The sequence below is a fragment of the Myodes glareolus genome, chromosome 7 (genome assembly GCF_982192425.1).
Source record: "Myodes glareolus chromosome 7, mMyoGla1.1, whole genome shotgun sequence".
In the NCBI taxonomy this organism is placed as follows: domain Eukaryota; kingdom Metazoa; phylum Chordata; class Mammalia; order Rodentia; family Cricetidae; genus Myodes; species Myodes glareolus.
In genome coordinates this window covers 92,661,934-92,687,306 of record NC_142032.1, presented here as the reverse complement: position 1 = coordinate 92,687,306, position 25,373 = coordinate 92,661,934, and the positions used below count along the sequence as shown (strand labels likewise).

The window sequence follows — 25,373 nt, the reverse complement described above, 5'->3', positions numbered from 1 at the left end:
CATGATGACAGTCTAGGCAACTGCCAACGAAGGGTCTGCTCACTCGTAACTCCCAGTGCAAGGCAGCTGGACACAATGCAAGCTGTCAATCAAGCAGGCAAGTGGCTCACTCTAACAGCTTCAATTAAACAGAGGATAAACATTAAGGACCATTTCCCAACCGAGACTAATACTTTTCCTGTACATTTGAAAAGCAAATTTCCTTGGCCTGGAACCCTTTGTAAAGGCCTGGTCCTGTTAGTCGTGGTTAGTCACAACTGTGAACTTGACGGAACCTGGAATCAGCTAGGACACATCTCTGGGCTAGTGTGGGTTCATTTCCAGGAAGGACATGCTGGAGGAAGAGGCTGCACATTCCTGTAGCACAGATACAGAGAGCCCCTCCTGTCCTACTGTTGCCGCTGCTGTCACTCACCTTCATTGCCATCAGACCTCTGCTTCCTCACCCTTCCCACGTTGATTGACAACCAGCAAGCCTCCATTAATCCTCCAAGCCTTCAGAACAAGGCTGGGACTGCTGAGGTGTCCAACCCTGTGGGATACACAGCTGACAGGTCCTTAGGCTCTCCAGTGTGCATATGGCCACTGTTGGATTACCTGGCCCTGTTCTGCAAGCCAACTTAGTAAGTCATTTTACAATACATATTCCTCATAGCCCTCCTGCTCTTCTGGGGCACCCTGACTAATATAATGTCTCTCCTAAATCACAGCAAATGGAAAAGTCAGGTTCCTACCAAAACAGGCTGTCTCCTCAGTATATTCTAAACCTTCTGTCCTAGTGTCTTCTAGGACAGATTATCGGCAGAAGTCATGTTCAACGACAGTGGATGGCATCGGAGAGGCAAAGTGAATCCTGAAGAGTTTTATAGCAGGGCTCATAGCACCACACGCATGTAAAGACAAGCCCAGATCTGAGTGCAGCAATCTCCACTGTACGATCAACAGCTGAAGGACAGAGAGAAGAGTCTGGGCCGCTGCACCACTAGTCAGCTTCCACCACAGCAACAAAACAGCTGAAGACACTGACTTCAAAGGGTGGAGTCAGGAAAGGCATACAGATCCCAGTGTGATGAGACAGTTCCAGGCTGACACCGCAGGATGCCCTTCGGGATATGTGTTGCTTTATTGGTTGATGAATAAAGCTGATTGAGTCAATGGCTTATCAGAGTAAAAATAGGCAGGAAATCAAAACAAAGACAGAGAGAGCAGGCAGAGGCAGGGAGATGCCATGGAGCTGCTGAAGGAGACAGATGCCTGCAGAAACCTTGCCAGGAGGCCACAGCCTCATGATGATACACAGATTAATAAAAATGGGTTAATCTTAGATGTAAGAGGTAGTTAGTAATAAGCCTGAGCTAATTAGCCAAACAGTGTTGTAATTAATATAGCTTCTGTGTGATTATTTGGGTCTGGACAGCTGGGAAATGAACTAGCAGTCTCTGCTTACACTAGACAGTGTGATGGTGCTGTTGGTTCTGGATAGGCTGAGTTTGAGGTGACTGTAGGACAGTGGTGGAGATAGAGGACAGGATGTTGGTAGCAAGGATGCCCATGACAGTAGTGAGTCTAACAACATCCTTCATCTTGTCTGGTTGAAGACACAGCACCGTCTATAGTTGCAAAACAAGCTAATGGGGACTGAACATTTCATATTGCATCTTTACCTTGCAGCTAATGCAAGGGTTGCTTTTCTCTGGGGACCTTCCCATCACCCAGATCCCTGCTCTGGGCACTCCTAACGTGTGGCTTGGTTGATGGGGCCTGCTGGCTCACCCCAGTGTGTTCTAAACTCTTTGTCTAGAAGTTATAGGCAGGTCTTATATCCCCATATGGGATTTATCAGCCACACAAAACAGTGCCTTTTGTTCCTTACACAAATCTATACCGCATGACCCCGTGGCTCTCAAATTATCATCCCCGTGGACTCCGGAAACCCCTCAGTTGATTCTCCGACTAAGGTTTCCCTTTATTGTGTCCCCTGTGTCCAAGTCAGATTTTTACAGAAAACTGTCCCCAAGCAGCTCTACCGGGAAACAAGCAAAGGCCAGACAGCCTGGCATGCAGGCTAGTGATATCGTGTATGTGAGAGGATGTGTGTGTCTTTTTTGTGTGAATTGTGCTGTTGTTTAGGGGGAAAATAAGAATAAATAATAACAATAATGATGATACCAATAAAGGAGCTGATGTTCTTAAAAAAAAAAAGAATTTGAAGAGAGCCCAGTGCTGGTGGCACATCCTTTAATTCCAGCACTTGGAGGAAGAAGCAGGCAAATCTCTGAGTTCAAGGCTAACCTGGTCTACTGAATGAGTTCCAGGACAGCAAGGGCTATACAGAGAAACCTTGTCTCTAAAAAAACAATCAACCAAACAAAAGAACTTTAAGAGGCCAGCACTGGGCATGTAGCTCAATTGGTAGAGTACTTTTCTTCCATGGACAAAGTCCAAGGTTCAGTCCCCATAAACAGGTGTGGTGATGCACACCTGCAATCAGCCCTTGGAAGGTGGAGGCAGGAGCATCAGAAGTCCAAGGTCATCCTTGGCTACACAAAGTTATAAAAGACCCTGTCTCAAAAAGGTAGACATATAATATTTTTTTAAAAAATTGAAGAGCAAAGCTTCCAGGCTCCTTCTTAAGAGCTGAGCTCCCCCAGAAGTCTAAGGCCCCTGGCAGTTTGTTGAAATACCAAAACTCCTTCTACTGCTACTATATATTCAGAGCAGGGCACCATAGTCGACACAATACGGGAATAATAACACCTCCCAAAGTTTGCTCTCTCCTTCCGGTCACAGCTACAGACACAAAGAGTAGCCTCTCTGCTTGGAGAACACCCAGCTGTCTGCATCATTCCCACCACCCCTTCCCTCTTAGCAGGGCCGATGAACACAGTTCACATTTATCCTCATGTAAAATATAAGTGACCATTTCTTGATTGCAGAACAAAGAACATCAGAAACCAAGAAATTCAGCAAACCCATTAATGGGGATTAGAGTTAGGCAGGTTACAGCAAAGCCGAAAGAACTCTGTTAGAAGTTTTCGATGTTATCTGATATGTTCTTAGCTTTGAGATTGGTAGAGGCCAGAGATCTGCTAAGAGCATATTTAAAAGACTGTTTAAAGTTTTATTTTTATCTTATGTGTTGTATTGTAGGATATTACATTAACATGCATTTTGTTTGTTTAAGCTGTGGAACGTCTGTTTTAATGATGCAAAGAAGTGTTGAATTCTTTCATGCTGCATTTAACTCTAAGAAGCTGTGTTACTTTGCCTGTCTAAAACACCTGGTTGGTTTAATAAAGAGCTGAATGGCCAATAGCAAAGCAGGAGAAAGGATAGGCAGGGCTGGCAGGCAGAGAGAAGAAATAGAAGGAGAAATCTGTGAGGAGAGATCAAAGATCAAGGAATCAGAAAAGGAGGCGAGGAGGACTCCAGGGGCCAGTCACCCAGTCCATACAGTCAGACATGAAATAAGAAGGAAAGAAAAGATATTACAGAAATAGAGAAAGGTAAACGCCCAGAGGCAAAGGGTAGATGGGATAATTTAAAGTTAAGAAAAGCTGGCAAGAAACAAGCCAAGGCTGAGCATTTATTAAAAGAATAAGACTTTGTGTGTGATTTATTTGGGAGCTGGGTGGGCCCCCATAGAGCTAAGAGTCGAAAGAGTAAGAACAAATAACAACAGTGTTGTGTGTGTGTGTGTTTTACCTACATGTGTGTATGTATGTATGTATGTATGTATGTATGTATGTATGTGTGTATATGCACCACTTGTGTACGGCATCTGCAAAGCCCAGGGAAGGTATCAGACCCCTGGAATTAGAGTTATAGACAGTTGTCGATATTGGAAACCTAACCCAAGTCCTCTGAAGAACAGTAGTGTTTTTATTCACTGAACAAAACATCTCTCTAGCCTAATATTTTAAAGGCTGTAATAGTCACAGGGGTATTATGTCAGACATAGGGTTGGGAAACCAATAGATTGAAAGAGACTAAAGACAATGCAAGATAATGTCACTCTTCTCTGTAACATTTTAATTCTCCATAACCAGGAAGTTCAGTCATTTGACCTTAGAGAATCTTTAACATAGGTGCAACTATTTTGTTGTTTGTTGTTGTTCTCCAGTTCCCAGGAAACCTCAAAGTCAGCTTGGCCCTCTCATCCATATCCTAAAACCCTTATTTCTCATTCAGGGGTAGAAATCAACTTTACACGCCCCACACAGAGCATGCATGGCCCACATTAGACCACAGAACTTCTTTGCTCAGTCAGATACCTTTCTCATCCATATTTACTTGTAAACTAAGGTCCCATCAGAGACTGAGAGAGAACATGAAAGAAGAGGAAATGAGGGAAGGAAGAAAAAAGGAGATGCCCAGGGTCACCCAGGCAGGCAGCTGCCAGACAGTCAGACATGGAGTAGGACATACAAAATGAAAAAGTAAAAAGCCCTTGGGTAAAACATGGATGAAGAAAAACGGGTTAAATTAAATTATAAGAGCTAGCAAGGAATAAGCCTAAGCTAAGGTCGAACATTCATAATTAATAATAAGTCTCTGTGTCATGATTTGGGAGTTGGTTGGCATCCAAAGAAAGCCTGCTACAGTTTCCCAAGACTGTAAAGGGAATGAGGAGGGGCTCAAACATCTCTCTCTAGCCCGGTGGGTGCTGTCTGGAAATATTTGCCAGAGTGTTACAAGGAAATTAGCTTTGTGTGCCTGTCTCCCATCCTTGGGGTGAGTGCTGACTTACTTGCAATGACTTTATGGCACCGAGTGTGAGCCTGATACTGGGTGAGTATCTCTGCTCACAAATGTGGGTGAATACATGGAAGCTACAGTGGGGTCTAACGCTAGTGACTAAATTCCTGCAATTGGTTTACAGATGAAGCTGCCACTCTCCAGTCCCTAAATTGATTACCTCCTCATTGCTGCGACAACATGGATGATGAAAACAGCTAACAGAAGGACGGGCTTACTTCGGTGCACAGGAAGGGTACAGCCCGTTAGATGAGAAGTCGTGGCAGCAAGAATGAGCAGCTGCTCATGTGGCTCTGCAGTCAGAAAGCAGAGAGGTGAATGCTGTCACTCCGCTCTCTTTCCTGTTTTTATTTGGTCCATGACTTCAGCCCCTGGGTTGGTGCTACCCACATCTAGGGTAGGTCTTCCCACCTCTGTTATCCCAGTCTGGAAAATCCTTCATAGATATGCCCAGGGTTTTGTCTCTAAGAGATTCTACATGCTGTCGAGATGATAGTCATGATTAGCCACCGCAGTCACTACCTTTGTCCAAATGCAAAATGCCAGGCTCCATCCTCCTCGTGCAGTGGGGAATGAAGAAATATCTCTCTGGAGCAAGAAGAAATCCTGCGTGGGCACTGAAATATTCTGCCATGATGCATTGCTTAACAAAATAGTAATGCAGACCTTAGCAGGCTGCTCCATTTTAGCAACCTAAACTCCAGTGAGGATCCTCGAGCACTTGCTTCATTAATAGTCACATCTGCTCTGTGAATTAAATGTCCTCATTACCCAAATACTAGTGAGAAGCCTGAGGAACAGACAGGGAAATGACCCTGCCCAATGTCATATGTCATTCATCAGACAATGGGTTGAGCCCTTTTGTCTCATGGCCATGACCCTCACCCCTTTGACTCTGCAAAGTCTCAGAAGGGAGGCTGGACTCCCCTTATTTCCAGTAAAGAAAACATAGAGGATTGAAGGAGGCCTGTGTTCTCCACTGTGGGACCTCCAGACTCTCCCAATCCCAAATGGGAAGCTGGCAAGGCTATGAACCCCTGACCATCTAAAATCTCAGCCTCTCTCTGAAAACCTGAAAATGTGTATGATTGTCTAAATTGAAATCAATATGCTGCTTGGTTGGAAGACTGTGCAATTGTTGTTGAAGCCAGTGTATTATTCTCTAAATGTTTAATCTGGCAGAGGCCATAAAAGACAGGTTCCAGGCCATTTGGAGCTTATATTGCAAACAAGATGGTCGGGGAGGAAGCTAAAACAGAAAAGAAAAAAATGATAGCAGCCCCAGCGGAGTGTCAGAGACGGAACTATGTGACTGTGATAGAGAGACTCAGTAGAGCTGGTGACAGCCTCCTCTGTGAGTGGGGGGAAGAAATACTCACAGAAAGGTGATGGGATCGTGCTGTCTGCAGAGGTTCCCCGAGATCTCTAAAAAAAATGATAACATCTAAGGCAGACGCAGAGACCACGGCAGGCCCCAAAACCCAGTCTTACTTTCCCGGTGCTTCAAAAGGATCATTCGGCATGGGCCACAGGCCAGATTTAATGTGCTATGTACCCAAGTCGGCAAGCGCTCCCAGCCAAACCTGCAGCTGGTCATAAACACAAAGTCCTAGGCCTAGCAAGGAAACCCTCCAGCTGATGGGTGGAGACAGCATGGGGCTTGGCTCATGCTAATGTGCAACGGTCAGAAAGTAACACTCACTCGGCTTTCATACCTGCTCACTGTAGCCCTTCCTAATTTTCATGCTCGCCTTCATGTCAGTAATTCAATGCCTTACAGGGCTAGGAGGAGTACTGGTCTGCCCGTCTTATGGTGATAGTTAAATGGGACACTTGGCAGTTTGTAAGAAAAGTTCAGTGAATGATGCCTGTTAGTGGCAAGGCTCTATACATACAAAATAACATGAAGCACACAAGACAAAGTTTCGGTGCCACGACAGGCCACGGCAGCTTTCTCCTTCCGGCGGCAAAGGCCGTCATCCGTGCTGACTTTCACCACCCTGTGAATGAACAAGCGGCACAGAGAATAGAAACCTACCCACAGCCACACTGCAGCCTCGGGAGGGTGGAGAGAGCATGGCTTCCCCAAACTTCAGATTCTAAACTCCGTGTTCACCCCGCTACACCACAGCTGCGCTTTATTTATAGCTGCATAAATATGATTGCAAAAGAAATATTTAGCTTCCTTAAGAAAGGCAGCAGTCTTTAGGAGTCTATAAAAATTACCTTGATCTAGTGCATCTGTAAAGAAACTTGCCGCATTAATTACAAATGTTGCTGCCTGTTCACTGAACCGAGAGCAAACGTGTAAAATCAGAACTCGTGAGGCTGTGTGATGCCAACTGTTTGCATACCTGCCCTGCACTGAGCGACTGCACTGTGCGGGCAGAAGGATTGGGGTGGGGGTGGGGCACCTGGAGTCAGAGAAAGGGCTTCCGATCCTGGCTTCTTCACACACCAGCCCTGCATGCATAGGCCAGCAACTTGGCACCACTGAATCTCATAAAAAAAAAAAAAAAGCAGTTCTTCCTCCCAAAACGGGGTGGGGGGGGCAGAAAGGCTGTAAGAGCCAGGGGATGGGGAGAGTGTTGTAACATGTCTTCTTCTGGCTAGTGTACCCATGAACCCACACCAGCTATGGCATGCCTTCCTCTGGCTAGTATACCCATGACCTCACACCAGCAAACAACCACTCAGGGAGGTGAGATTCACTCTTCCTTGAGAGTATGGTCATTGGTACATTTCCCATGCCCTAGCGGCTGCTCTCACATCAGGCACACATGGACAGCACTAACTGTTCATATGCAGCACTTAGTGGTTTATATACTGAGAAAAGAAGACATGAAGTTAGAAGGGGAAGGTGTTGGGAGATATCGGCAGAACTCAAGGGGGAAATGGAGTCTATCTGGTGTGGGATTTCCCCTCTGTATGCAATGAGTATGTTTTATTGCCATTGGTTAATAAAGAAGTTGCTTCAGCCTATAGCAGGGTAGAGCACAGCCAGGCTGGAAGAGATATATAGAGAGTAGGCAGAGTCAAGGATAAGCAATATGGTTTCTGTGTTATTATTTGGGTCTGGGTGGCCGGGAAACAAACAGGCAGTTTTCATCGACATATATCTGATCCTATTTCATTGCATACATGTATAGAGTTCTCAAAAACAGTTAGGTAGTTCTTAGGAGCAGTTTCAGAGTTATTGGCAGGATTAAACAAGATAATATATGAAGAAAGATACCATAGTGCCTGGCAGTCACAAGTACTACACGGTGCGGTGTTCCTACTACTCCTAGTGAAATTACCATTACCATGCTTCTTCCGACGCTTCTCCAACTCAGATGTGTCACCGCTCAAATAAGCAACTGCCACCAGCACAGCACGATGGTGAGCCAGCAGTTCCACAGTCAGGGGCTCCAGCGCACCGAGCGATCACACTAACAGAGAAGGATGTCTGTGTGCAAGCAAGGACAGTGACTCCGGAATTGTTCCCAGCAGCAAATGGGAAGTAACCTATGCAATGGTCCCCTCGGGAATTGCTACATTACAATCTATCTATGTCCAATCTGGAAAGACCTATCTGCTAAGTGTGTCTGGGTTTGTGGGCCATCTGTTTGCTTTCACAACGATTTACTTGCACCTTTGTGTCTAGCAATCAGCCACGGACAACAGAAAAAAGAGAAACTGTGGCTGCAAACCTCGGGTACAGACATAGGCAAAGGGCAATGTGCAAGGCTGGCTTCTATGTAACCGCTGTCAGAAACACCAAGTGAAGCTATGTGAATCCAGGCAGAAAGAGGACGTGAGGATCCTACAAACCATAAGAGATGATCAGCACAAGAAAAGTTAGGTCAAGCAGCAAGCGAGCAGTTAGGTGCACTCGCCTCTCCTCTTGCTACTGTAACAAGACACCTGACAGCATCGTAAGGAAGGAAAGGTTTATTTTGTTCACCTTTCTAAGGAATGTTGTCCATCATTGCAGGGAAATCATGGCAGGAGCAGAAAGCTGCCTGGTCACAGCACGCCAGCATCAGAGTGTTCCCAATGACCCAATTCCTCCTGCAGGACTCCACCTCCTAAGAGTTCCATGACCTTCCCAGACAGTGCCATCATCTGGGGACCATATGCACGTGAGGGTCATTTCCCATTCAAACCACAATAAGACAATATGGCTTGGCAGTAAAAGGCTTCTATGTGGTCATCTGTTGAGCTCTTGTCCCCGAGATGGAAGTGCTATTTAGGGAGGCCGTGAAGCCTTTGAGAAGTGGGACCTTGCTGGAAGAGGGTCACTAGTGGTAGACATTGAGGGTTATAGTCTAACCCCACTTCCAGCCTGGCTCTCTGCTTCCTGATCCTCTGAAACTCAAGCAAACAGCCTCCCACTTCACTACCACCGCCATGGACTGTTTCTGCTGCCAAGGCTTCCCTGCCACGATGGACCACACCCTCGAGTGTAAGCTCAAATACGCCCTTCCTCCCTGAAGTGGTTTCTGCAGGTATGCTATCATGGCAACAAGAAATGTCACTGATCTGGAGAGGGAACGCAAGTAGCAGCTTGGAAAAAGTGCTCAAATGTCTATGATGCAAGTTTCCAAACGCAAACTAAAACAATAAGATCCCGTTTTCACTCATAAATTCTGCAAAAATTAAAACACTGACGAAATCAAGCGTGAGTGATTCTCTAGTGAGAATAGTCCTCAGAAACACTACTGGAGGAAAGTTCCAATGAAGCCAGCCACCTTCAAAGAGTCTTTGGCATGGTCTATTAAAACTGCAAGGGCACCTACCCTATGACCCGGCATTTCCTTGTCCCTGTTGCCACCCAGGGAATGACTTTTACATGCACAGGGGAAGCCTGGATAAGAAAGTTAATTGAAGCATACTAATAGCAAGAAATTGAAAATGACCCAAAGGTCTGCCAATAATGGAATAGGAAAATATAATGCAGCAGACTGCAATTCAGCAGCTACAAAGTCCAAAGCATCACTGCGTTCCAAAGTGCAGACAGAACTCAGAAATACAATGCCAAGTTTCAGAATAATCCTTTGAGCATGATACCACTTGCGTAAGAGCGTGAACTCTAACTCAGATGATGGAACGTTGGCCATGCAGACCCATGTGGATATATGTGTGTGGCATATTATTTTAAGATGTGTTACATTTGTTTATGCTGTGGAGTATACGTTTAATGATACAAAGATATGTTGCTTTATTTTATGCTGCATTTGTTTAACTCTGTGAAGCTGTGTTACTGTGCCTGTCTAAAACACCTGATGGTCTAATACAGAGCTGGACAGCCAATAGCTAGGCAGGCAGAGGGGATAAATAGAGGAGAAATCTAGGGAAAGAAGATTGGGGAACAAAAAAAGGAGGAGAAGGGGATGCCAGGGACCAGCCACCCAGCTACACAGCATGCCACAGAGTAAGAAGTAAGGAAAGAGAAAGATATATAGAGTAGGGAAAGACAAAATCCCACAGGCAAAAGGTAGACAGGATAATTTAAGTTAGAAAAGTTGGCTAGAAACAAGCCAAGCTAAGGCTGGGCATTCAAAAGTAAGAATAAATTTCCATGTATTTATTTGGGAGCTGGGTAGCAGGCCACCAAAGAGCCAAAGAGAAAAAAAAAAGACAACTATGCATATACCTATATCTGTATTCAGAGATATTTCTACAAACATAAAATGTTAATGGAGGAAGTCAGATACAATAAGCACACATTATACATACACAATACATACAATACATAGCAATCAAAGCACATACCATGTGCCTATACACAATATGCCTATATGCCTTTTCAAGGGCAGAAACATGAGCTTAAGGAAAACGGAATTAGCCAGGCAGTGGTGACACATGCCTTTAATCCCAGTACTTGGGAGGCAAAGGCAGGCGATCTCTGTAAGTTCGAGGCCAGCCTGGTCTACAGAGTGAGTTCCAGGGCTGTTATACAGAGAAACAAACAAACAAACAAAAAGGAATAAATAATTGACTATGCCTCCTACCAGACTATGAGGAGTCCAAGAGACTTCTAGAATGTTTAAGCCCTATGTCTGATTGTATTCATTTTGCCCAATACACAAGAATTAGAAAAAGGAATATGGTTACTCACCAGATACACAGGTCCTCTGTGACCCATAGCACTCTCACACAAACTTGCTTTGAGACAAAAGAAAAACTTGAAGATACCCCTTACACACTGGGGGTGAAGCAAACAGATGCAGAAAGAATGACTGAGCAAATGCTGAACGTGGTCCCCAGACGAGGGCTACATCAGCTATGGCATCCTCTGGCACCTCTTTGTGCAAGTTTGGCAGTACCTGCTGAAACAGCTCTGCTCTACCTGACCTAAGCACTGAATCTTCTCCTTCAAGAAAGACGGGAGCCTTGTGGCTTCCTTAGAAAATCCTGGCATCTGGCGTTCTGCTGTAAGAGTCTCCGTGGTCCCACTAAGTTGATTCTGTTTCTTCTTGGAAGCACTCCCCACACGAGTGCGCACGCTTTAATTTCCAATCAGCCTTGTTGTGTCAAGGTAACAGCAGTGCCGCAGAGTGACAAGTCTCTGTGGCTGCTGCGCAAACCCTCAATTACCTTCTGGCTCAGCGCATCTCAAGAGGCCGTCGACAGGTCTAAGCTATTCTCCCTCCACACCGGCTTACCTGGCCTGATCCGGCCCTGCCATGTGTGAGCCTATCAGGAGCCCCTTGGCTTTGACTTTTTCATCCCAGTCACAGTGGTTGAGGGGCAGCATGGCTGACAGAGTGGTTTGGTTGTTATGGTGAACTCATAGCTGATTACTCCAGCAGAACTGGGCCATGTGAAGGTAGGCTAGCACCAGTAGCCCAACAGCAAGGCCAGAAGCCAGAAAAGCCAAATTTCTGCATCCTTTCTGCTGCCAAGGTCAAGACAGAGGCAGGTGACCCTCTGTAATGCCATAGCAGGAGGGAGCATTAGCCAGACACATAGAACATTCCTGTCACTGACCATGCTGCCACTTCTTAAGCAAGCCCCTACTCACCGAGTTTCCTTACAAAGCAGTTTCTGAGGAGGACTATGGGAACAGGGCAGCTCTCCAGGCATCACAGTGTTGTTATCACTCCCAGCACATTCCATCCCATCTTTCCTCACTATCTCTAGATGGACCAAAGCCAAACTGTGTGCTGACCACACCTCTCCTAGACCTCTAACGTCAACATCACGGTGTAACCTGCTGTGAGGTTTGACTTGGTGTCTGCTTCGAGAAAAGATAGGAGCCCGGTGGTGGCAGCTCACGCTTTTAATTACAGCACTTGGGAGGCAGAGGCAGGTGGATCTCTGTGAATTCGAGGCCAGTCTGGTCTACAAAGCAAACTCCAGGGCAGTCAGGACTGTTACACAGAGAAAGCCTGTCTCAAAAATCCAGGAAGGAAGGGAGAAAGGTAAGGAGGGAGGGAGGGAGGGGAGAAAGGGAGGGAGGGAGGGAGGGAGGGAGGGAGGGAGGGAGGGAGGGAGGGAGGGAGGGAGGGAAGGAGGGAAGTGGCTTTAAGAGATCCAAACCATGGTGGTCCATTGTGATGTTCCTGCCATAGAACCCGAAGGAGATACACAGTATGAAAGCCGACTCCACCCACCACTTCAGCTCTGCTCCTCTCTGCCCGCCCTATGAAAGCCCTTTGGGCCCTGAAACCCCAAAGTGGGTCTGGGAGGCTGCAGCCTCTCATTTTCTCAAGACTGCCAGCCCTTGAATAAACTTGATCCTCTCAGCACTCCCTCCTGAATGCTGGCCTCCAGGAGGCTGACAGTCTCTGTTGTCAACATCCCATGTCACCGTCACACATGTCACTATGGTGACCATGAAGCTTTCTCCCGGCCTAAAGAATCTACATTTTTCTTTCTTAACTAGGACATATCAATTGTACAAAATGAGTGTATTGTGACGTCTCACATATGTACACAATGTTCTTTGATCACATTCACACTCCTGTTCCCCTCCCTATTCACACGACCTCATCCTCTTCCCAGACAGTCTCCTGCTTTCATGTCACCTTTTAAATCTAAAGAAACTGTAGCATCTTCCTGAGGTGCCTGTGTAATGTGTATATGTATAAAAGAAAATCCTTCATCTAGTCCGTGATCTTCCCATCAAAGACTATTCAAAATGAAGAGTGTGTAGCACTGGAAATGTCCAGGTTCATCAGGAATGTGACTGTTTAAATGTGGTTTTCCGTTTCTCTATTACTACACAAATTTTCAGAAGAAAATGGGTGTTGAACGTGACATGACGTATGTCTGGAGTCGACTTAGAACTCCTGTCTTATGTGACACAGTACACCTTTTAACGCCATAAACTGTATGACTAAGGGCCTTTTACTTCCTCCTTTCACTGGGACTTACAACCTTCAAGTGTAACGACCTTTCATATGACCTAAGACACAGCAGCAGAAAGAAAACAAGCTTTTTCTGGGCATGGCAGTGCACACCTCTAATCCCAACACATGGGGAAAGTGAGATGGGGCGTGGGCATTTGACATCAGCCTGGGCTACATAGCTAAAGTATGTCTCAAAAAAGAAAAGATGGAAGAAGTAGAGGAGGAAGAAAAGGAGAAAGAGTTGGTGAAAGTCGAGGAGGGGAAGAGAATGGGAAAGCAGGCAGGGGGGATAAGGAGGTACTAAGAAAGGGAATTGGCAGAGTGTGGATAGAAAGCAATGGGGAAACAGGTCAAAGGGCATGAAACGGCAGGTGTTAGATGAGCAAGTCTTGAGATCTAATGGGCAGCAGTACAGCCAATGGTTCAGTAGTATTTCTCTATCCATGGGACATAGGCTACATTCCAAGATCCAAGATTCCTAGTGGATAGCTGAGGTCACGGATGGAACAAAGCTCCTTGTGCATGTGTGTGCATGCACACTCTGTAGTACCACCACACAGAACCTGAGTTAATCTACCCTTTGATGCTTCAGATCATGGTGACTTCTTTGCATCATTGCTCTTCAGAAGCAAAATAAGGGTTATCTGAATACAAGCACTAGGGTCCTCCTGAAGGTGGGACGGTAGCGTATGCAGCGGGGTACACTAGACTAAGGTGTGATTGGGAACTGGGATGGTTCAGGATGAGGGTCACACTGGAGCGTTCCCTCTCACTACTGAGATGTCAGACAATTTAAAAATCACAAGTTATTTAGGGAATTTTCCACTTAATATTTTTTTATCTTGGTTTACCATAGGAAATTGAACTCACAGGAAGCTAAAATGGTAGTTGAGGGGAGGACTGTGACATTATACTTTTGGGGGGCTTTTTTTCTAAAAAAAAAAAAAAAGTAGAAGTTAGTTGCTACTATCAAACAAAAAAGGGGTAACCACGTGGGTTGATGGACATGTTGATTTTTTTTTAATCTATCCTGACTCTTTCATTGTCTAAATACATAGAAAATACCATACAATACAACAAAAATACATAAAATTTCAAAGGAAAATAAGCATCTACTGAGAACCTGTTACTAATGTTGATGCCATAGTCTGTGTTAGATACCAGAAATTTCTATGGACAGATGAGACATAGACCCTATATTTCAAATGAGGAAACGCGTTCAGAGACTTTATGTAGGTGACCTGGGTCACACAGCTAATTAAGTGGGCTTTGGAACTCACGATCTATCTCTACTTCCCATGATGTTTTTGCTTTTTATCATGCCCTTTCTCCAGCACACTGAAGCAGAATAAATTTTCAAACAACCACAAAGAAGGGTGCTGGATGTACCCATAAAACCTGTAGTATAAAAGATTATGGCAAATAAAGTTAGGTTTAGTTAATCATAAAACTGAGCTTTAGTTCTCTTAACACTTAACTGAACTTTTATGGGGACATTACTCTAGTGAGAGAATCCAAACTTGTAAGCATAGTCTTGGAATCTGGCCACAGAAACCAGGTCAAGATTTCATCTTTCCCCCAAATGCCAAGAGATCCTTAATGTCCCCTATAAATCTCTTTCTCATTTTCCACCCTCTTTACCCATAAATGGTGAAGTTCAAACTATGCCTCTTAGTGAGTTCCGATCAGCCAGGGATGCTGTCGACACCATAGCAAACATGGGCAAGGGTCTGTCACAGTCCATGACTGAGCAGTGTCGCCCCCAGAAGATACCCAGAGGTAGGAGAAGCAGGGCTTATTGGTAATGATTCTCCTACTGCATCCAAAGGACTTCAGCATCAAATAATTAGCATTGCAAAGTGTGGGCATGCTCTCTTTTCTACACTGCTATGTTTTAAGACTTAAAAAAAAGCTATAATGGTTGATAGATGGGGATCCCATCTGAAAGGTTGGCACAGGCACTGGAGAGGTAGTTAAGTAGCTAAAGTGCTTGCCTTGCATGCAGAAGGACTTGAATTTGATTCCGCAGAATGCACAATTAGGGGGGAGGCAAATCCACTAAGAGTAGAACTGTAGCAGACATTCGTGATCCCAGTGCTGGGCAGGCTGGAACAGGCAAGCTCCTGAGGCTCACTGGCCAACCCGCCTAGACTATTTGGAAGATAAGTAAAAGGACTTGTTTCAAAAATTAAGAACTGTGGCTGGCCCTTTGGATATCAGTACGGCAATTTCTCAGAAAATTAGTCTTCCTCAAGACCCAGTAATAGCACTCTTGGGTATATATCCAAAGGATGCTCAATCGTGCCATAAGGGCATGTGCTCAACTATGTTCATAGTAGCATTGTTTGTCATAGCCAGAACCTGGAAACAACCTAATTGCCCCTCAACAGGAGAATGGATAAGGCAAATGTGGTGCATTTACACAATGGAGTACTATACAGCAGAAAAAAATAATGACATCTTGAAACTTGCAGGCAATGGATGGGGCTAGAAAACATCATATTGAGTAAGGTAACCCAGACCCAGAAAGACAATTATTATATGTACTCACTCATAAGTGGTTTTTAAATATAAAGCAAAGAAAACCAGCCTACAACTTACAATTCCACAGAACCTAGACAACAATGAGGACCCTAAGAGAGACATACATAGATCTAATCTAAATGAGAAGGAGAAAGTAAAGACAAGATCTCCTGAGTAAATTGGGAGCATAGGGACCATGGGAGATGGTTGAAGGGGAAGGGAGAGGAAGGGAGGGGAGCAGAGAAAAGTATATAGTTCAATAAAATCAATTAAAAAATAAAAAGATTTAAAAACCTGGGGATGAAGAAATGGCTCAGTGGTTAAGAGCACTGGTTGCTCTTGCAGACGACCTAAGTTTCAATTTCCAGCACCCATAGGGTGCTCACAAACATCTGTAACTCCAGTTCAAGGGGATCAGGCACCCTCTCTGCCTTCACAGGCCCCAGGCATGCTAGTAGTACAAAGACATGCATCCGGGGAAAACATCCATGTACCTAAAATAAAATAATAAAATAAAGACATTTTAAATACATAAAATAAAAATAATCTGAAAAATAAAATACTTTAAATGTGGACAGCTGCAACACATGAACACACACAGAGAGACACTTAAAAATAACATAAGATAAAATACAGAGACAAAAATAACCCAGTTGAATAATTTAAAGTGTCAAGAGTCATTTCATCCCAAGACAGAAACTGTTAACTGGCTATAGTCAAGGTCTCTTAACCTCAGCAACACTGAAAACCAGGTCAGACAATTTCTTTAAGAATTACAAAGCAAAGTGGTCTGTATCCCCAATATGCACCCAAATGCACACACTAATTGCACAGGCCTCTCAGCACTCTTCCCTGCTGTCAAGGAGTCTGGATTACAGGCTCCTCCAGCGTGCTCCCGCTCTCCCTGAAGCTCACACGCAGCACCCCACAGTGTAGCTGACTACTAGCTTAGGTGACAGCAGAGAATGTGAAGTGTCCTGCCTAGAGAATGGCTTATTCTGTTTCCCCTATCACATTTTCCCCCAAGCTGTGGCCAAGCTTCTGCCTCTGTAACTTTGATAGCAAGTGTAATGACTAATTTTATTTGTCAAGTTGATTAGATTGAGAAATACCCAGGAGATTAGTAAAGCACACCAGGAAATGTGTGTGATGGGTTTCCAGAGATGATCAGGTCCCAAGGACTCTGGTGTAAAGAATTAATGCCAGGCAGATTCATGATATGCCATTACTGTTGGGAGGTGGTGCAGGGCAAAGAGGTAAGGCCCAATTGGAGGAACAAGTTCCCTGAGGGTATGTTCTGGGGAAATACAGCTTGCTTGACTCTTTCCTGTATTCGTTCTCTGTATCTTGGCAACCACATTGTGAATGACCCTGTTCTGCCGCACCCTCTCTACCATGAAGAAACATCTCCCAACCATGGTCCAAATCAGCCTTTCTTTCTTTTAGTTACTCTCTTCAACACAGCAGGAATCCTGCCTTCCATGCCATTGCTGGAAATAGCACGAGAATGTGCATGCCCATTCCAACCTCCAACATGACTTCTTGAAATCTCATTCTAGCTTTGCTTCTGTCCCTGGGGTGGATACCACTTTCAGACTGACAGGTCTATGCAAAAAAACAGCTGGCACCTCCCAACTACTCAATCTCTTTAGGTTTCACAGATACTTGGCCAGTCTGCTGAGCATGCTTTTAATGTGTCAGGCATGATGATAAAGGAACCATGAATCATCTAGGTTCATCTATGATCTTGTGCACATTGCCCCTCCCCCCATGCCACAGCAAGGGTCAGGGTATTCATTTTTCTGACCTGAAATCAGCTCTCCGGATCCTGTTTGATATCAATGAGCTATCCTAGGGATGCCAAATAACAGCAAACTCTAGGGATGGCTGGGAAGTCCTAACGGTTGATCCAAGCCTTGGGCAGTCACACCATCTTCTCAAAACAGACAAGCCAGAGAGAGGTTGATGCCCATAGAGGGAGAGCAGGGAGAACACAGCAGGGGCTTCTGAGCAAACATGTTTCTCATTCCCAGGGACGGTGCTTAGCTGGCTCCAGACGCCCCGCTGCTCTCCACGCAGACGCTCTGGTACCTGCACACCGGATAGTCTACCACCATGTACACTGCATGCTAGCCCGCCACGCCTGCATTAGGAAGGCGCCAGGGAAGCTTGGCTTTCTGATAGTGCTCTATCGCCATTCTCTCTCCCTCTAAATCACTTCCCATGTCGTGCTGAAGAATTTTTCTAGAATATTATTCCGATGTCACCCCTCTGTTCAAAACCTTTAAACAATCGTCTGATACCTTCAGAGAAAAGTCCAAACTCCTTCAACAAACTCTTTAAACTGGCCTTGTTGTCCTCCTGAGTCCTGGCTGATCCCTTCCGCTGGGCATCCCTCACTTCTCATGTGGGTGTCTACACAGCAGCGGATTTGCTGAATCCTACGGAACAGTGCACTGTTTCTGTAAGGGCGATGCTCATTCATGTTTACAGCAACAGTGTGTGAGAGTCACCGTGTCTCTGAATTCTTTCCAGCATTTGTTAGTTCTTGGTTTGTGAGGGCTTACTTGCTAGTTTATTTATTTGTTATTTATTATTTATTATTACTTGCTTATTTACTTGTTTATTTATTTTTGGTAACCTTTGTAATTGGGGTGAGATGACATCTCCTGGTGGTTTTTGATTTGCATTCCCATGAAGACCAGGATAATAGCAATTTTTTTTCATGTGTTCACTGGGACCAGAGTGTTCACTTTGCAACATCTGGAATCAGCTCTTCTGATCCAGGTCGGTTCCTATATGCTGCTCCAGGGCTTCAAGTGAGAAGTGTAGAATGTTTCTTCTTAAGTTCATTTTTACTTTCTTTTGTATGTGTGTGGTATGTACGCATGTGTGTATGCATGTTTACAACTGTGGGTGTGAACATTCATGTGCACATGCCTGTCAAGGTTGGAAGTTATTGTGTGTGTCTTCCTCAGTTGCCCTCCCTTTGTTTTATTATACAGTCTCTCTTGCAGAACCTAGAGCTTCCGAATGCCAGCTAATCTGGCTAGCCAGCTTGCTCTGGGTATGCCTGCTCTGCCTCCCTAGCCCTGAGATCACAAACAACTGCCATGCCCACCCGGTTGTTAAAGTGAGCTCTTGGGATCTGACCTCCAACCTTCATTGTCACACAGTCCTTGATCCTCTGAGCCTGCACCCCAGCCTCTTAAGCCCATTTTATTCTTCTTTTTCTTGGGACTGATTCTCACTGTTAGGCCCTGACTGGCATGGAATGTGCTATGTAGGCCAGGCCAGCATCAAAGTCCCAAGTCCAAAGATTTGATTGTTTCAGGATTTTGGTGTTTGTCCTTTTGAGTCCTCTTTATATTCTAGATGTCAATATCTCACCACTTTTTACCTAAAGGCACGGTATTTCACTCTGTAAGTCTGATCCTGTAAGTGTAAGGATCACTCTGTAAGTTGATCCTGGCACGTTTCCTTTGCTATGCAAAGCTCCTTGGTTTAATGGACTCTCAATTGTTTTCATTTGTGTTGCCTGCATTTTAGAATTCTATGTAAATATTAACTGCCTACACCAATGGCTTACCCTGTTTCCCATGTTTTCTTGTTTTATTTAAGAGCTGTGGACTTGCATGCAAGTCTTCCAGTACTCTAATTTTATCTGGTTGTCTTGCATGCCCAATTTTGCCACTATCATCGGCTTAAGAGACTGCCATTTCTTTTCACATCTCAGCATCATTATCCAACTGTCTTGGCTCCATGAATACAGATTGATTCCTGTGTTCTCTATTCTGTTTATTCATTTGTATATCTGGTTTTCGGTTCTTGTCGTTACCAGGAAGCTGGACTTTGCAGTATGTTCAAAAGGGATGTGTTGTGAAGTCTCCAGCTTTGGTTGATTTTGTTTTGTTTCCCTTCAGGGTCACTTTGACTATTTTAGGTATTTGACGAGTCTCACTTCTTAGTGAGAGTTTTCTGTGCTGGCCTGATTTCCATTACTGTAACAAAACACCCAAGACAACCAGTTTATAAGGAGCAAAAGTTTATCTCGCTCACATTTTATGTAGGTTCCATGGTTGTTTGAACCCATTGCTTTGGGTATGTACATTAGGGAAGAACACATGAAAGAGCTTATGGCTTGCTCTACAATCTCCCGCAGGGACATGTCTCAGCAACCCAAAATCCCTCACTAAGCTCTCTTATAAACTCCTCCACTTCCCAGTGAAACACACTAGCCTGTGGCACAATCCCTGAACACATGGGCCTTTGGAGAACAAGGAACTGTGACTTAGAATGATAACCACCTGTACCCTGCAATAGGCTACAACCTGGCTAACAATGTGTTAATATCTCCTGTGTATCCCCATTGAAATTACCTAAGAACACAACCATCATCTAAGAATGCGCCATTTCTCTAACTGCATGTGCTACTTAAGTTAGTTGAAATTATATTTAAACTCCAGTTCTTTTGTCATGGTAGTAATTGTGACTTTCCTTTTGGACACTGAGACATAGAATTTGCCCATAGTTATAGGAAGTTGGATTGGGCATCAGAACTGGGGATGCCATGTAGCAAATACAGTCAGACCTTTGCCCTTGAGAGCATCAAAGTCCGGCCTGTTATTCCCAGACCAAAACCACCTATCCTTGGAAGGACAGGATTATGGCTCACCAGACATTATCTAGGCAGTTCAGTCTTACCACAATCTAAATATCCATTTGCATGTGTGCAAATGATCCTCATGCTCTAATAAAGTAAGCAATCACTTAAAAATTTCTTACCCTTCACAACTATTCTTTTTTTCCCTGTAATTGCCATATGGTACACTGATTTACTAGGTGCTAAGAGACTTAATTAATGTTTGCTTGAAACCCTGCCTGTCAAGGCTGTTGTCTGAGGATCCACTGAGATGTTACCAGTATCAAAAACTTCAGTGGGAAAATCTTAGTTTATTCAAACAGAGAAGCATGAATAATGGGGAAAATTCCCAGTCAGTTTTAATTTATCACTCATTATTATCAGCTGTGTATTGAGCGTCTAACATTGTTTAGCAATGAGTGGCAGCAGCAAAATGTGCCTCCTGCAGGACACTTGTCATTACTGACTAACAGAAGGTCCTGGCATCCATCAAACTCCTGTCACTGGAGATGAAGACATAAGGGGCACCAGATGAGGCATAACAGGTACTGGCTGGTGGTTCAAACTGTCCTTGCCTTGACAGGGCACAATAACCCTGCATATCAGCTGTGTGTGTCCAACACTGAATTCTTATCACATCAACGTTTATGCTAATATCTAAGTAGGATTATTATGCCAGTCTCTCCTCAAATCTCTTTATATACAATGCCCACTAATCAATTATTGACTCTTATAGAGTCAGACTTCTTAAGTGATCTCAGGGGTGAGGTACTTAGCTTATAGAGCTGATTTAGCAGTCAGAGTCTGTGGTGCGGCCATTGCTGCAGTAGACATTCATGCACCAACCCAGCTCACCCTACCCAGTCTTCAAAGCCGCAGGTGAGATGATGAGTCCCTGACTTTACTCCACCTTCCAGAAACAGATGAGATGTTCTAGTGGACAGCTGACCTAAAAGGGACAATACATCTCTCCAGAATATCTAAACTAGTATGGGAACTGCGGTAAGCCCCTCTTCAGTGATGGAAGCTATGTAGAATGAATCTTAGAAGCTGTAGGAACCTGTTTTCTCTAACATTTGGGGTTGGGTTACAGAAAGAGAGGGAATGCACTAAGTTGTGCCCATGTCCCAGATCCGCCTGTGTCCTGAGTCAAGTCTTATCTCTGGCCCTGATCTGGGCGTGGTACTCATTCCTTCCTTAGATTCCAAACTAATACATTCATCTTCTGACTTTGGTTATTTAAGTTGGGCTTCTTCTCCCTTGCAATCAATTTTCTGATTGCCACAGTTGCCCTCAGACTGAGTCCAAACCCCTTAGCACCATGGAAAGGCTCTATACCCCTAGGACTTGCCTTCCCTTCGGTTTTATCTCTTGCCACACTCCCTTTCTCAGAGTCTCGGACACTACTCCCCATTGGGTCTCCATCACACAACTTTATACTTACTGCTAAACCAAAAACCAAATTACTCTCAATCAGCACATCTGTAATACAGACGTCCTAGAGAATGAGCATCTGAGTGCGTGAGAAGAAGCTCATAGCTCTAAAGAGCCTTTCCCTTGGCCATGACAGACTCCTGCAAGGCATCCTTGCCTACAACAGGTTCGTTTTTCTGGACCAAGAGTACTTTGCCTGATTTTCGGGTTCCTTGTTTGGACAAGTCTGAGTACTGAGATACCAATCTGGCCACTAGGATCTCCAGGCAAGCTTACTGCTGACCAGACCACTATTTTTAAATTCTCCCCTTTTATTATATTGATGAATTATTTTATTCCAGTTACAACCAAGGGTATGGACATAAAAGGTGTGCACTCTTGTGCTGGGATGACGGTGCGGTAGATAAAGTGCTTGCCTTGTAAGCTTGATGAACTGAGTTCCATCCTAAGAACCGACATTAGGAACAGGGGATGGTGGCATGCTTGTAATCAACCCCAGCAATGGAGAGGTAGAAACAGGCAGATCCTGAGTCTAATTGGTTGCCAGCCTAGCACTAAGGCAATGAAAGAACTTTTTTCAAGAATAAGATGGGCAGTAGCTGATGAATGACATCTGAGGTTGGGTTCTGACCTACATACACGACACAGACACACACACACACACACACACGCACCACATGCACCCACACATACATGTGTACCTACTCAAACAAAACACACACATACATATGCATACACATACACTCAAACAGTAAATGAAAATGAAGTTTTGAAACTTTAAGGCAAATGGATAGAGCCGTATATGATCTGTATATGATTATTCTGGGTGTGGTAATCTAGACTCAGAAAGACAAACGCCACATCTTCTCTCTCATGTGTAGGTATTAGCTTTGAATTGTTACTTTAAATTGGAATAGGCAGAACAGGAAACTAATAAGGGGCAATGAGGGCAGCTTCAGGGTAAATTGGGTGCTATAAAGAGGGAAAGAGAATAATGAAGCAAAATGGGTTCAATGGGGTGGGTGTTGTGAGGGCAAAGTAGGAGTGAGCATGGAGAGGGATAACTAACACTAGAGACCTTTGAAAGTGTCAGGTGGAAAGTACTGCTGCAGAAGCTTTCAAATATACATGTGTGTGTATACACACACACATATACACACATATACATGCATGCATGCATACATACACACACATATGTACATGTACATATACATATGTACATGCATAGATACATACATCTGTATGTGCATGCGTGCGTGCTTGTATACATACATATGTGCATGCATACATGCTACATGCTTGCATGCATGCTACATGCATATTTACATATGCACGTGCATGCATACATACATACACATATATAAAGGAATTTAAATAGATTCCTTACATTATAAGGAATCACTCCCTGCCCCAGATGCCATAGACTATCAAATAAAAATCTCAATGCCAGGTACGAGTTATCTTTTTTGAATTATTGTTCAGAACTTGAAGGTAAAACATTATTGCTGAAGACACCACACACTTGAGTCAGAGGACATAGTGAAATAAAGCTGGTCTGATCTGAAAGTTTTATTCCTAATGGGCTAGCTTTCACAGTATCAGAGGCTTCTATGCATGCTACGAGGGGGAAAGTACACAGGAGTTTAACCAAGCTATGAATCCTCTGAGCTATAATATAACTGGCCTGAAGACATGTTCGCTAGTGCAACTGGCATAAATGTTATGGAAGTAATCAAGCCCTTTCTGGTTGATTTTAAGACAAGATTCACAATACAGAACTCATGCTTAGTACCATTAACTGGACTAAACCAGTGGCTGGCTAGGTCATAAGTCTAGGGGAGAATCGAATACCAATAATCCCAGTAAGTGGACATGATTAAAAAACTTCTCGCTAAGTTCTTATGCGCATCCCACAGATTAGTGCATCTCTCAACCCTCACCAGGGAAACTTCACTTTATAGTAGCTAATAATTAATAAGAGACCCACAACTGATCAGCTTCCGAGAAAAAGAGACGGTGGCGAGTACTAGGCACTAAATGGGACATCTGGGTCACAAGTCCTCCCTGCAAAGCTCTGGAATCATCATGGCAGAGGGGGCAGAGAGATTGTAAGAGCCAGAGGTGGTGAATCTCTGTAGGGAAACAGTACGTGCTGGACAGCACTGTTATACACACGAATACATGGCAGCGGAAAGTTCACAAACAAGACCTGTACAGGATCAAACCAACTAAAATCCGGTCATATTTCAGGGAGGGACTCATGAAATCCCTCTGACTGAGAAACTGCTGGCAGTTTATGGCTGCAGGGGGAAAGTTAACCAGTTTTCTCCAGGGATGAGGCCCCCAGAAGGCTGTGTTCTCCGTATTCCAGTAGACAGTCGTACACCCTTACAGGCAGCAAGAAGTAGAGTCAGTGGATTCAGCAACAACGAGAACTAAGTTGGGCGAGGGGCTGGAGATGGAAGCAGAACTGGAGGAGAGGGAAGGAACAGATTTGGTTAAAATGTGTTACATGCATACATATATGAAATTCTCATAAAAAAAATCTGAAAAACAAAAATAAAATTTAAAAGATGTGCATTCTCCAGCTTGGCTGAGACTTTGTACTCCCAGTCCTTTTTACTGACTGTGTTTTACTAACTGTCCATTTTATTAACTCTTAGGACATTTCTACAGACACCCCATCTCATTCTGTGACGCTTTTATTCTTCCTAATTTCCCTCTTCCAGCTCTGAGTCCCCATGCCTGCCATCAGTCGGCACCGGAGTTCCCACAGCAGTGGCCACTGCACATGGAACCTGGGGTCTGCCCCAGATGTAACCTGGAGTCTGCCCCCTCAGCTGCTCCGTTCACCACACTAGGAGCAGCCACGGCAAACTCAAGCAGATGGAGCATAGGCGCTCAATGAAACTGCTTCCGTCTTTATCTAAATCATTGCCGACTTCTATTATCAACTCACGTCCTCTGTGTTCCCTGCCCTGCCCTCTCCCCACTTTGCTGAGCTCACAGCATCACTACTACGGTGGTGAGCACCATCTGCCAAATTAACTAGGCCATGGGATGCCTACAGAGCCAGAGGTGCACCTGGAAGAAAGCAACATCTACGCTGGTAGACTGAGTACGCAGATGACTTCCCTCTATATGGGTGGACACCTTCCAACTGAGCAAGCCTCTTGAAAACTCTTGAAACTCAAAACTCAAAACTCAAAAGAGAAAACTCTTGAAAACTCAAGCAAAACTCTTGAAAAGGGAAGAGGGAAGCGAATCCAATGTTTGCCCAAGCACTGGAGCTGGGATGTGTGTACCCTCCTACTGTCAGTTCCCATTCTCAGATCTTGGAACTATGGCACAGATCCCTGTATCTTCAGATATCCAGGCTTGCAGACGGCAGACTGTGGGACTTCTTTACAAAGACCTCAGAATAAACCAGTTCCATCTAGATATATGAAGCGTATATAGAATGTGTATGTGTTTACACATAGAATGTATATATGTATCTGTTTTAGAATATTATTTTTAAGATGTGTTACATTTGTTTATACTGTGGCACATTTGTTTAATGAGGCAAAGATGTATTGCATTCCTTTATGTTGCATTTGTTTAACTCTGTCAAGCTGTGTTACTTCATCTTTCTAAAACACCTGATTGGTCTAATAAAGACCTGAACGGCCAATAGC

The 25,373-nt window shown here is 44.3% G+C and overlaps 1 long non-coding RNA gene across 1 annotated transcript; it reads left to right on the top strand.

Annotated features, from left to right (window-relative positions):
- Nucleotides 1-11,961: 11,961 nt before the first annotated feature.
- On the top strand, nt 11,962-25,139 carry LOC148121500 (uncharacterized). The gene is made up of 2 exons (XR_015738282.1): nt 11,962-12,167; nt 24,426-25,139. It is a non-coding gene; the product is annotated as an uncharacterized LOC148121500 (long non-coding RNA).
- Nucleotides 25,140-25,373: the final 234 nt, after the last annotated feature.